Genomic DNA, 13,912 nt, shown 5'->3' with positions numbered 1-13,912 from the left:
AGGGAGACTTTGCAAATATACAAGACCAATATAAATATATAAGGGGAAAATTCAATAGCACAACAGTTTCACCAAGTAGAAAGGAACGCGAACAGTATGAAGAGACAAGGAAAGAAAGGACCACAAGCAATGCAGGTCAACTCAACCTTAGAAGAGGTAATAGCTGCAGCAGATGGAATGTCAGATAAAGAATTCAGGATATACATGCTTCAGATGATCTGGAGTCTCAAGGAAGACATCAGACAGCAAAATCAGACAATGAAAGATCACTTCGACAATGAATTACATAAACAAATCCAAGAATCAAAAGATCAACTATACAGGGAAATAGAGGTTATAAAAAACAAACAAACAGAAATCCTAGAAATGCAGGAAGCAATAAGCCAACTTAAAAACTCAATTGAGAATACTACCAGCAGAGTAGAACACTTAGAAGACAGAACATCAGACAATGAAGATAAAGTATTTCAACTTGAAAAGAACATAGACAGCTCAGCAAGACTGTTAAGAAACCATGAGTAGAACATCCAAGAAATATGGGATAACATCAAGAGACCAAATTTAAGAGTCATTGGGATACAGGAAGGGACAGAGTTTCAAACCAAAGGAATGAGAAGTCTATTCAATGAAATAATACAAGAAAACTTCCCAGACTTGAAGAATGAGACAGAACCCCAAATCCTAGAAGCCTACAGGATGCCGAATGTGCAAAATCATAAGAGATCCACACCTAGACACATTATAATGAAGATGCCCAACATACAGAATAAGGACAGAATTTTAAAAGCTACAAGAGAAAGGAAGCAGATCACATTTAGGGGTAAGCCAATGAGGATAACAGCTGATCTTTCAACACAGACTCTGAAAGCTAGAAGATCCTGGAATAACATATTTCAAACACTGAAAGAAAATGGGTTCCAACCAAGAATTGTGTTTCCAGTGAAATTAAGCTTCAGGATGGAAGATGAAATTAAAACCTTCCACGATAAACAAAAGTTAAAAGAATTTGCAGCTAGAAAACCACCTCTTCAAAACATCCTTGGCAAAACATTACAGGAAGAGGAAATGGAAAATAACAATGAAAACCAACAGTGGGAGGTAGGACACTAAAGGGGGGAAAATAATCAAAGAGGAAAACAAACCATGTTTAGTAACATAAATAAACAAATATGGCTGGAAGAACAACCCATATCTCAATAATTACCCTAAATGTTAATGGCTTAAACTCACCAGTCAAGAGACACAGGCTAGTAGAATGGATCACAAAACAAGACCCAACAATATGCTGCCTACAGGAGACGCATTTGATAGGAAAAGACATACATAGGCTGAAGGTGAAAGGTTGGGAAAAATCATATCACTCATATGGACTTCGGAAACAAGCAGGAGTATCCATACTCATATCAAATAAAATAGATTTCAAGTAAAAGTTAATCAAAAGGGATAAAGAGGGACACTACATACTGCTCAAGGGAACCATACACCAACAAGACATAACAATCATAAATATATATGCCCCAAACAATGGTGCAGCTATGTTCATCAAACAAACTCTTCTCAAGTTCAAGAGTCTAATAGACCACCATACAATAATCATGGGAGACTTCAACACACCTCTCTCGCCACTGGACAGGTCTTCCAAACAAAAGTTGAATAAGGAAACTATAGAACTCAATAACACAATTAATAACCTAGACTTAATTGACATATATAGAATATACCACCCAACATCAAGCAGTTACACTTTTTTCTCAGCAGCACATGGATCCTTCTCAAAAATAGATCATATATTATGTCACAGGGAAACTCTTAGACAATATAAAGGAGTAGAGATAATACCATGCATCCTATCTGATCATAATGGAATGTAACTGAAAATCAATGATAAAAGAAGGAAGGAAAAAGAATACATCACTTGGAGAATGAACAATAGGTTACTGAATGATCAATGGGTTATAGAAGACATCAAGGAGGAAATTAAAAAATTCTTAGATATTAATGAAAACACAGACACAACATATCGGAATCTATGGGACACATTGAAAGCAGTTCTAAGAGGAAAATTCATTGCTTGGAGTTCATTCCTTAAAAAAAGAAAAAAACCAACAAATAAATGATCTCATACTTCATCTCAAAATCCTAGAAAAAGAAGAGCAAAACAACAGCAAAAGAAGTAGAAGGCAAGAAATAATGAAAATCAGAGCTGAAATTAATGAAATCGAAACAAAAGAAACAATTGAAAAAATTGACAAAACTAAAAGTTGGTTCTTTGAAAAAATAAACAAAATCGACAGACTCTTAGCCATGCTAGCGAAGAGAAGAAGAGAGAGAACTCAAATTACTAACATACGGGATGAAAGAGGCAATATCACAACAGACACTTCAGAAATACAGAAGATAATCAAAAATTATTTTGAATCCTTATACTCCAATAAATTAGAAGATAGTGAAGGCATAGATAAATTTCTTAAGTCATATGATCTGCCCAGATTGAGTCAGGAGGATATAGACAACCTAAACAGACCAATATCCATTGAGGAAATAGAAGAAACCATCAAAAGACTACCAACTAAGAAAAGCCCAGGACCGGATGGGTATACAGCAGAGTTTTACAAAACCTTTAAAGAGGAACTAATACCAATACTTTTCAAGCTACTTCGGGAAATAGAAAAAGAGGGAGAACTTCCAAATTCATTCTACGAGGCCAACATCACCCTGATACCTAAACCAGACAAAGACACTTCAAAGAAAGAAAACTACAGAACAATATCTCTAATAAAACTAGATGCAAAAATCCTCAATAAAATTCTGGCGAATCAGATACAAAAACATATCAAAAAAATTGTGCACCATGATCAAGTAGGATTCATCCCTGGGATGCAAGGCTGGTTCAATATACGGAAATCAATAAATGTTATTCACCACATCAATAGACTTAAAAATAAGAACCATATGATCATCTCGATAGATGCGGAAAAAGCTTTCGACAAAGTACAGCATCCCTTTATGTTCAAAACTCTAGAAAAACTAGGGATAACAGGAACATACCTCAGTATTGTAAAAGCAATCTATGCTAAGCCTCAGGCTAGCATCATTCTGAATGGAGAAAAATTGAAGGCATTCCCTCTAAAATCTGGAACAAGACAGGGATGCCCTCTCTCACCACTTCTGTTCAACATAGTTCTCGAAACACTGGCCAGAGCAATTAGACAGACGAAAGAAATTAAAGGCATCAAAATAGGAAAAGAAGAACTTAAATTATCACTATTTGCAGATGACATGATTCTCTACCTAGCAGACCCAAAAGGGTCTACAAAGAAACTATTAGAGCTAATAAATGAATTCAGAAAAGTGGCAGGATATAAAATCAACACGCATAAATCAAAGGCATTCCTGTATATCAGCGACAAATCCTCTGAAATGGAAATGAGGACAACCACTCCATTCACAATATCTTCAAAAAAAATAAAATACTTGGGAATCAACCTAACAAAAGAGGCGAAAGACTTATACAATGAAAACTACAGAACCCTAAAGAGAGAAATAGAAGAAGATCTTAGAAGATGGAAAAATATACCCTGTTCATGGATAGGCAGAACTAACATCATCAAAATGGCGATATTACCAAAAGTTCTCTATAGGTTTAATGCAATGCCAATCAAAATCCCAACGGCATTTCTTGTAGAAATAGAGAAAGCAATCATGAAATTCATATGGAAAAATAAAAGACACAGAATAGCAAAAACAATGCTAAGCAGGAAGTGTGAATCAGGCGGTATAGCGATACCAGACTTCAAACTATACTACAGAGCAATAGTAACAAAAACAGCATGGTACTGGTACCAAAACAGGTGGGTGGACCAATGGTACAGAATAGAGGACACAGAAACCAATCCACAAAACTACAACTACCTTATATTTGATAAAGGGGCTAAAAGCATGCAATGGAGGAAGGATAGCATCTTCAACAAATGGTGCTGGGAAAACTGGAAATCCATATGCAACAAAATGAAACTGAATCCCTTTCTCTCGCCATGCACAAAAGTGAATTCAAAATGGATCAAGGAGCTTGATATCAAATCAGAGGCATGCCATCTGATAGAAGAAAAAGTTGGCTACGATCTACATACTGTGTGGTCGGGCTCCAAATTCCTCAATAGGACACCCATAGCACAAAAGTTAATAACTAGAATCAACAAATGGGACTTACTCAAACTAAAAAGTTTTTTCTTAGCAAAAGATACAATAAGAGAGGTAAATAGAGAGCCTATATCCTGGGAACAAATCTTTACTCCTCACACTTCAGATAGAGCCCTAATATCCAGAGTATACAAAGAACTCAAAAAATTAGACAATAAGAGAACAAACAACCCAATCAACAAATGGGTCAAGGACCTGAACAGACACTTCTCAGAGGAGGACATACAATCAATCAACAAGTACATGAAAAAATGCTCACCATCTCTAGCAGTCAGATAAATGCAAATCAAAACCACCCTAAGATACCATCTCACTCCAGTTAGATTGGCAGCCATTATGAAGTCAAACAACAACAAGTGCTGGCGAGGATGTGGGGAAAAGGGTACACTTGTACATTGCTGGTGGGACTGCAAATTGGTGCAGCCAATTTGGAAAGCAGTATGGAGATTTCTTGGAAAGCTGGGAATGGAGCCACCATTTGACCCAGCTTTTCCCCTTCTCGGTCTATTCCCTAAAGACCTAAAAAGAGCATGCTACAGGGACACTGCTACATCGATGTTCATAGCAGCACAATTCACAATAGCTAGACTGTGGAACCAACCTAGATGCCCTTCAATGGATGAATGGATAAAAAAATGTGGCATTTATACACAATGGAGTATTACTCTGCATTAAAAAATGACAAAATCATAGAATTTACAGGGAAATGGATGGCATTAGAGCAGATTATGCTAAGTGAAGCTAGCCAATCCCTAAAAAACAAATGCCAAATGTCATCTTTGATATAAGGAGAGTAACTAAGAACAGAGTAGGGTCGAAGAGCATGAGAAGAAGATTAACATTAAACAGGGATGAGAGGTGGGAGGGAAAGGGAGAGAGAAGGGAAAATGCATGGAAATGGAAGAAGACCCTCAGAGTTATACAAAAGTACATACAAGAGGAAGTGAGGGGAAGGGGAAAAATAATACAAGGGGGACAAACGAATGTCAGTAGAGGGGGCAGAGAGAGAAGAGGGGAGGGGAGGGGAGGGGAGGGGGGATAGTAGAGGATAGGAAAGGCAGCAGAATACAACAGACACTAGTATGGCAATATGTAAATCAATGGATGTGCAACTGATGTGATTCTGCAATCTGTATATGGGGTAAAAATGGGAGCTCATAACCCACTTGAATCAAATTGTGAAATATGATATATCAAGAACTATGTAATGTTTTGAACAGCCAACAATAAAAAATTAAAAAAAAAAAGAATTCAATATTAGGGAAGTCTGAGACAGATCTAATTGTGGACCTTGAATCTATGGTTGTAGTTTTGTAGCTCAATGCTTGAATCATAAAAACAGACAAAGAATTAACAAGCAGGGATGTTAACAGAAGGATTTTTATGTTACTTTATATATAAGACAATTAATGTACTATTTGTTACTACATGAATTATGCATTTACACTTCATTTTTTCTGCATGGCTTCTCTTTCTTTTATGAAATTTAATGCTGACTAAAATACTGTTCAGTTGTGAGCATAGTTTTGCATGGGTGCGTTAATGTAGGCACAGCAGTTGATGAGTTCCTGAGTGAGGTCTTCAAACACATCCAGCCTCTAAGGCAGAAATGCTTAACCTTGAACAGGTAAAGAGCCACATGGCCACAGAGTAGGGAGAGAGTGTGACATTGCAATATGCCATTGGATAAGGTCTGCAGCAGGAGACTTTGTCACCATGACTTAGCACTACTCACACATTGATTCCACTGCATAGGCAACACATGGAGAGCAGAGCTGGTCTGTCAGATGGCGATTAGTTGGAGATGCCACACCTGTACTGTTGGCAGTGCATGCCTCTCGTTCCTCTTTATCTGTGGATACAGTGAAGGGGAAAGCAGGATGGATCTAGGCTATTTATTTTCTCACTAATGTTTAAGAGAGAGTTCAGGAAAATGCATGCTGTTCTACTTTTTCTATGCTGCAGTGGCTTTGCTGGCCATTGCTGGGAGCCTTCTAATGAAAGACATCAACAGAAGAACTCATTATCAGGAGCCTTCTGTGACTGAAAGGATTTATCCGCTTGACACCAGCATGCTAGCATAGGCTGTGTGACCTGGGCAATGGCCGGCTTTAAAAGACACACATGACTAGTTCTTCAGTGAGTGAACAGACACGTTGTAGTAGTCTGTTCATTGAAAGCTCATAATGCATTGGTGATGAAGTCTCTCTGGAGTGTGTCCTTGACTGCTGGTGCTCAAACAGCTGGATTCCCTTAACGAATACAATTCTCCTTATTGTCTCTTTCATATTCTTTTAGAGGATCCAATTATTGTTCAGATTTTCATATTATTGAATTTATAGATGAGGTGGGCCTTCAGAGCTCTGTTTGTGGGATGAAATACCTCGTGGAATAAGGTGGCATTTAAGGGCCTCCATTAGAAAGATGTGCTGCCTTTTCTTTACATGTAAGAAAATAATGACTAATTTAGAGTAATCCTGAAATGAAGTCATTGAATTATTGTCAGAACTGGTAATTTTTTAAATGAAACTATTATCATACTTGACATGCAGCTGTGTGTTAAGTCTTAAGTAGAAAAAGTTTTTTTTTTTTTTTTTCTGAAACTATCACAAAGCCCTGTTAGCTTTCCAGTGACACTGAGCTTTGAGTGGAAAGGAAGCAGAGTTAAAAAGGAGGAAAAAAAAACCCTTCTGAACCACTCATACTAACAATATGGGAGAAAGAAAGAAAAAATATATTTATCAACTCTTTACTATGTGCTAAAAGTTTTCCTGTATTTTATTTCCTTTATTCTTGAAAGCAATTATGTGAACTAAGTATCATTCTAATTTTTCTTACTAATGAGGAAATGAGCTTAGAGTGGACAGCATCAGAAATTTATAACTGCCTGTCATGATTTATCAAGTGTTAGGACCTGTGTTAGTAATGTTACATAGACTTTTCATTTTAATTCTCAAAACAATTTTTTTTTCATATGAGAGTTAGACTAAGTGAGGGCATACTGTATTAACAAACAGATCCCCAAATTTCCATGCCCTAATAACATAAAAGTTTATTTCTTGCTCATACCAAGTTTATTCAGTGCCCACTACTTTTGCAAGGCAATTCCTCCCTGTGGTTACTTGGTGGTGGAGGTCAAGGGAAGTCCTATAACACTCTGGTAACAATGCTGAGAATGCAAGATCCTTGTTTGTTGTTCAGGGAAATGTGATAGGAGAATGGTGCATGGATCTGCATGGTCTCAGCCTGGAAATCACACATATCACACTCCCTCAGCCTATGGGCCAGACCTCTAGCCATATGGACACACCTTATTGTAAGTAAAACAAGAACTGTGGGACAAGTTGATAGTGGTAAACACAGCTGTCACAGTAATATTGTAATCCTTGTTTTAAAATTGAGAGTACTGAAGTTCAGATAGTTTAATTGTGTTGCCTATTAATTAGTAGACTTATATCTTGAATGTAAGTCTCTCTGAGTCTAAGGAAACTCTTCTATCCTCCATCCACCAACAAACACACACACACACACTGAATATCTTTGTGGTTTCAAGTTGTGTTGTATTTCTGCTAGCCAGCTTCCAAGATGGCTTACATTATCATGACCTCCAGGTAGTCAAATGCTGTGCAGTTGTCCCCTCCCTCAGGCAAGTGAGGTGACTCTGTAATTGATACCGTATTGCAGAAATGTCAGTGTAGCTTCTGAGACTAGGTCTTGAAAGATGATGGTTTCTGCCTTTCTCTCTTAGTTCATTAGTTCTGACAAAACTGGAGATGACATTGTGAGGATACTGAAGCAGCCCTGTGGAGCTCTCCCATGGCAAGGAACTAAGACCTCCTGCTAACAGCCCAGACAATATGGCATTTGTGAGAGTGAGTCATCTTGCAAACAGAAATATCAACCAAATTGGCCTACAGATGAATGAGCCCAGACCCATACCTAACAGTTGACTTTGAAAGAGCTTGCCACATCCATACACCTAAGCTGCTCCTAAATAATTATTGTGAGATGACAAATTTTCTGACATTATAAGTTGATGAATTTGGGGGTAATTTATTATGTGGTGCTCTAGGTTGGATATTAAGAGTTCCCAAAGCCCATGAGTTAAATGTGTGGTTGCCAGGGAAGTGCTATTAAGGGGCAGTGAAACCTTCAAGAAGGGGAGTCTAGTAGGGGGTTTTCAGGCCATGGGAAGAATTCCACTGAAGGGGATAATAGGACCCTAGCACCTTCTTCTTTTTCCTTCCTTCCTTCCTTCCTTCCTTCCTTCCTTCCTTCCTTCCTTTCTTCTATTATGAGCAAATATTGTTTACATTGTATACACTTCTAATGTTCTGTCTTGGCTAAATATTTACAGGGGGCCAATGATATAACATCCTTTAAATCAACAATACCTTATTATTAGGAACATCATTTTGTCATAGAAACAAAGTCAGGGACAATAATGAATATATCATAGTCACATATGCAAATTTTGTGCATTTACATATACAAAAATATAGACATAGGTGTATTTCTATTTGTGAAAATATATATTTATGACAGTTTGGAGGTAGGGGTTTCTAAGGATGACTGAAATTCAGACTGAAGGAGCCTAGCCAGATGCGAAGAATTTTAGAAAAGATGAACACATTAAAGGAATATTTAACAGGTTTTAGGAAAAAAAGAAATAAAAAACAAAGTTTCTAATGAGAACACATACTTTAACGCACCTAAGGAAATATATTTACAAAATTTTGATACACATAACATTATTTATTGATAGAATTGAGAAAGGTGTCTACCATAGAAATTATGATTGCCATATAATAAGTGAGAACACTGGTTCAAGGAATTTTAATTGATTTGCAGAAAGTTTCACAGTAAAGGATAAAACTGTAATTTGAACCTGAGAGTTCTGATTTCAGATATACTTAGGGATTTTCCCATTTGCAGGGATTCCTCTTCTGGGCTATCCATACATGGTCTTCTGGTATCCATGAAGGGTTAAAATGTCATGGACAATTGTGCATATATGTGAGTTTTCCTGAATATGGGACCCAGACTGGGATTTCCTAATAAGTCATGACTAACGGATCTTAGGAACTGACCTTCCTGACTAAGGATGATAAGATGGAAGAGATGGCCCTGCTTAATAATTAGATCACACAAAAGTACCTTTCTTCTGCTAGTGGAGGGCCTGGTGGAATGGAGAATTCTGATTGTAGAACAAAGAGAAGATGGGTCAGAGGTTGAAATTTAGGTGACTTTTTGCTTAGGATTGGCCTGGATCAGCGTTTCAGTCAGTAATACAGGCAGACTTAAAAGAGTTTAGGCAACACAAATATTACACCTAAGCAGAGGACATACAACTCACCATGGGCATAGATTATGGGTATTCTAGATTATTCAGATATTTCTGCCATAGATAGTTAATTTTCTATCCTACTGCATGCTGATGGCCAACTGTGGAGGAACTGAAAGGAGAAGTTTGGAGGATGGTTCCCCTGGGATAGTTGCAGTGAAGGACCGGCACCTTACATTGAAAATGACACTTTTAGACTTTGTTAGAGTAACTGAATAGGGTGTGACTTTCTTATGTTGAATTGAGTCCACCATGAGGTTCCTTCTGGCCTGTTAGGACAATTTTGAAACCAGAAATACAATTCCCCATGAGAGTAGTATGGTAAAGCATCCAGAATTACTCTTAACTTCCAGCATGCTGCCCCCATTTTTTTATAGCACAACTGTGTTTGAGTGTTTACTAAGGGACTCAGAGCCATCAGATCATTACAGATGTGCACACGGATGTTGTTGCCAAATAATTTTAAAAGTTGAGAGCAAAATCCATGGCACTCATGTGTTCTGCCTATTATGGATTCATATCCTTCCCTGGGCCACCTTCCCTATTACAACAAAGTAGCAATAAAACAATTTCCTTTGGATCTTCTGCCATAACTTGGGTACCCAAATAATCTGAAATTATTTACTCAGCTGTGCCTCCATCTCAGTGACATACAAAGAATATGAATGAGATATGCACACAGACTCAATTACAGTCAAGACCTTTCTTGAAGAAAGACCCACTGAGAGGCTCTTGTCAGGATCCTGTAGGGCACTGAGTTCCATTGCCCTGAAAATGGAAATATCTTTCTTTTAATGCTAAGTACCAAGGTAAGGAATTTTGCCTATAAATTTGGGGGGGTGGATAGAGGGCAAATCAACCAAACTGTTCAAAATGGCAGCAGGACAAATAAAGAACTCCCTAAAGCTGTTATAAGCAGATGATAGAGACATAATATTTGTAATAAGTATAATATATTTTCTTCAATTCAAGGGAATGACACTTGTTTTTCCTTTTGGAATAATAATAAACATCAGTCTTTTTTTTTTTTTTTAATTTTTATTGTGGGTTGTTCAAAACATTACAAATTTCTTGACATATCATATTCCACACTTTGATTCAAGTGGGTTATGAACTCCCACCTTAACCCCATACACAGATTGCAGAATCACATCAGTTACACATCCCTTGATTTACAAATTGCCATACTAGTGTCTGTTGTGCTCCGCTGCCTTTCCCATCCTCCACCCTCCCCCCTCCCCACCTCTCCCCTCCCCTCCCCTCCTCTCTCTCTACCCCCTCCACTGTATAACCCTGAGGGTCTCCTTCCATTACCATGCAATTTCCCTTCTCTCTCCCTTTCCCTCCCACCTCTCATCCCTGTTAAATGTTAATCTTCTTCTCCTGTTCTTCGTCCCTACACTGTTCTTAGTTACTCTCCTTATATCAAAGAAGACATTTGGCATTTGTTTTTTAGGGATTGGCTAGCTTCACTTAGAATAATCTGCTCTAATGCCATCCATTTCCCTGCAAATTCTATGATTTTGTCATTTTTTAATGCAGAGTAATACTCCATTGTGTATAAATGCCACATTTTTTTTATCCATTCGTCTATTGAAGGGCATCTAGGTTGGTTCCACAGTCTTGCTATTGTGAACTGTGCTGCTATGAACATCGATGTAGCAGTGTCCCTGTAGCATGCTCTTTTTAGGTCTTTAGGGAATAGACCAAGAAGGGGAATAGCTGGGTCAAATGGTGGCTCCATTCCCAGCTTTCCAAGAAATCTCCATACTGCTTTCCAAATTGGCTGCACCAATCTGCAGTCCCACCAGCAATGTACAAGTGTACCCTTTTCCCCACATCCTCGCCAGCACTTGTTGTTGTTTGACTTCCTAATGGCTGCCAATCTTACTGGAGTGAGATGGTATCTTAGGGTGGTTTTGATTTGCATTTCTCTGACAGCTAGAGATGTTGAGCATTTTTTCATGTACTTGTTGATTGACTGTATGTCCTCCTCTGAGAAGTGTCTGTTCAGGTCCTTGGCCCATTTGTTGATTGGGTTGTTTGTTTTCTTATTGTCTAATTTTTTGAGTTCTTTGTATACTCTGGATATTAGGGCTCTATCTGAAGTGTGAGGAGTAAAGATTTGTTCCCAGGGTGTAGGCTCCCTATTTAATATTGTAAAAGCAATCTATGCTAAGCCTCAGGCTAGCATCATTCTGAATGGAGAAAAACTGAAGGCATTCCCTCTAAAATCTGGAACTAGACAGGGATGCCCTCTCTCTCCACTTCTGTTCAACATAGTTCTCGAAACACTGGCCAGAGCAATTAGACAGACGAAAGAAATTAAAGGCATCAAAATAGGAAAAGAAGAACTTAAATTATCACTATTTGCAGATGATATGATTCTATACCTAGCAGACCCAAAAGGCTCTACAAAGAAACTATTAGAGCTAATAAATGAATTCAGCAAAGTGGCAGGATATAAAATCAACACGTATAAATCAAAGGCATTCCTGTATATCAGCGACAAATCCTCTGAAATGGAAATGAGGACAACCACTCCATTCAAAATATCTTCAAAAAAAAAATAAAATACTTGGGAATCAACCTAACAAAAGAGGTGAAAGACTTATACAATGAAAACTACAGAACCCTAAAGAGAGAAATAGAAGAAGATCTTAGAAGATGGAAAAATATACCCTGTTCATGGATAGGCAGAACTAACATCATCAAAATGGCGATATTACCAAAAGTTCTCTATAGGTTTAATGCAATGCCAATCAAAATCCCAACGGCATTTCTTGTAGAAATAGAGAAAGCAATCATGAAATTCATATGGAATAATAAAAGACCCAGAATAGCAAAAACAATGCTAAGCAGGAAGTGTGAATCAGGCGGTATAGCGATACCAGACTTCAAACTATACTACAGAGCAATAGTAACAAAAACAGCATGGTACTGGTACCAAAACAGGCGGGTGGACCAATGGTACAGAATAGAGGACACAGAAACCAATCCACAAAACTACAACTATCTTATATTTGATAAAGGGTCTAAAAGCATGCAATGGAGGAAGGATAGCATCTTCAACAAATGGTGCTGGGAAAACTGGAAATCCATATGCAACAAAATGAAACTGAATCCCTTTCTCTCGCCATGCACAAAAGTGAATTCAAAATGGATCAAGGAGCTTGATATCAAATCAGAGACACGGCGTCTGATAGAAGAAAAAGTTGGCTACGATCTACATACTGTGGGGTCGGGCTCCAAATTCCTCAATAGGACACCCATAGCACAAAAGTTAATAACTAGAATCAACAAATGGGACTTACTCAAACTAAAAAGTTTTTTCTCAGTAAACATCAGTCTTAATGGCAGTGCCATGCTATGGTAAAATAAGTCATTTATAGTAGGATTTAGTGGAGAAGTATTTGAGTGCTCAGTGTTCTAATTAGGCATGTACAGAACCTACCCTTTTATAGCTTCATGAGTTCACAAATATCTTTTAACATTTGTTATCTCCTCCAAACAGGCTGAAGTCCTATTTTTTATTCCCCCATTGACCACAGGAAGCATAGAAAATAGCTAAGCCTTCCCAGAATCACTTTCTTTTTTGTGAAATGAGAAAATTATCACTAAATGAGTGTTGTTTCCAAATAAGTAAATAAGATCATATTTTTTATGAAGAAACTAGATACTAACAGTTGACAACTAACAGTCACAATCAGCTGATATAAATATTAAGCCAGTTAACCTTTTGGCTTGAATTTAAGAGCGCATCAATTTTACCTATGATTAAAAGAACTCTGACTTCTAAATATTTTTCTTTCATCTATCTATCTATCTATCTATCTATCCATCTATCTATCTCTTAAGACAATCATATTTATTGTATTTCATGTTATTACAATGAACATTAATAAAGTCAAATCAGTTTGTGGATTTTAAAACATTATACCCTAATACCTTAATTTTCTTAACATACCCATTATTTCTAATTACTTTTGTTTTTTCTGGTGGAAAGTAAATAATTTTCTTTCCTTTATCACTTCCAAAAGGTAATCTTTCTACATAGATTTTACTAACACGTAAGTTTTTCTTTATTTTGTACAGTAATTAAATAAACATTTGTGTATTAATATTTTTTGCACTGAAATATATTCACTTAAAATTTGATGTTTTTCTCCCTATACTCGTGTCAGCTTTAGAAGTGAGTGTCAAAATGACATTCATTTTCTTTCTTCTTTTGTCATTGAATGAAATAGTGGTGTCAGGGCTACCTTCTGAACAAACTCATAATTTGATGCAGAATAGTGACATAAATGTGTTTATTGAACTTCTAAATGTTGTGTAAACAAAACACTATTATGCAGAGACAGAGCAGTT

The sequence above is a fragment of the Marmota flaviventris genome, chromosome 11, assembly GCF_047511675.1.
Source record: "Marmota flaviventris isolate mMarFla1 chromosome 11, mMarFla1.hap1, whole genome shotgun sequence".
Taxonomy (NCBI): Eukaryota; Metazoa; Chordata; class Mammalia; order Rodentia; family Sciuridae; genus Marmota; species Marmota flaviventris.
This window is presented reverse-complemented; position numbering follows the sequence as displayed.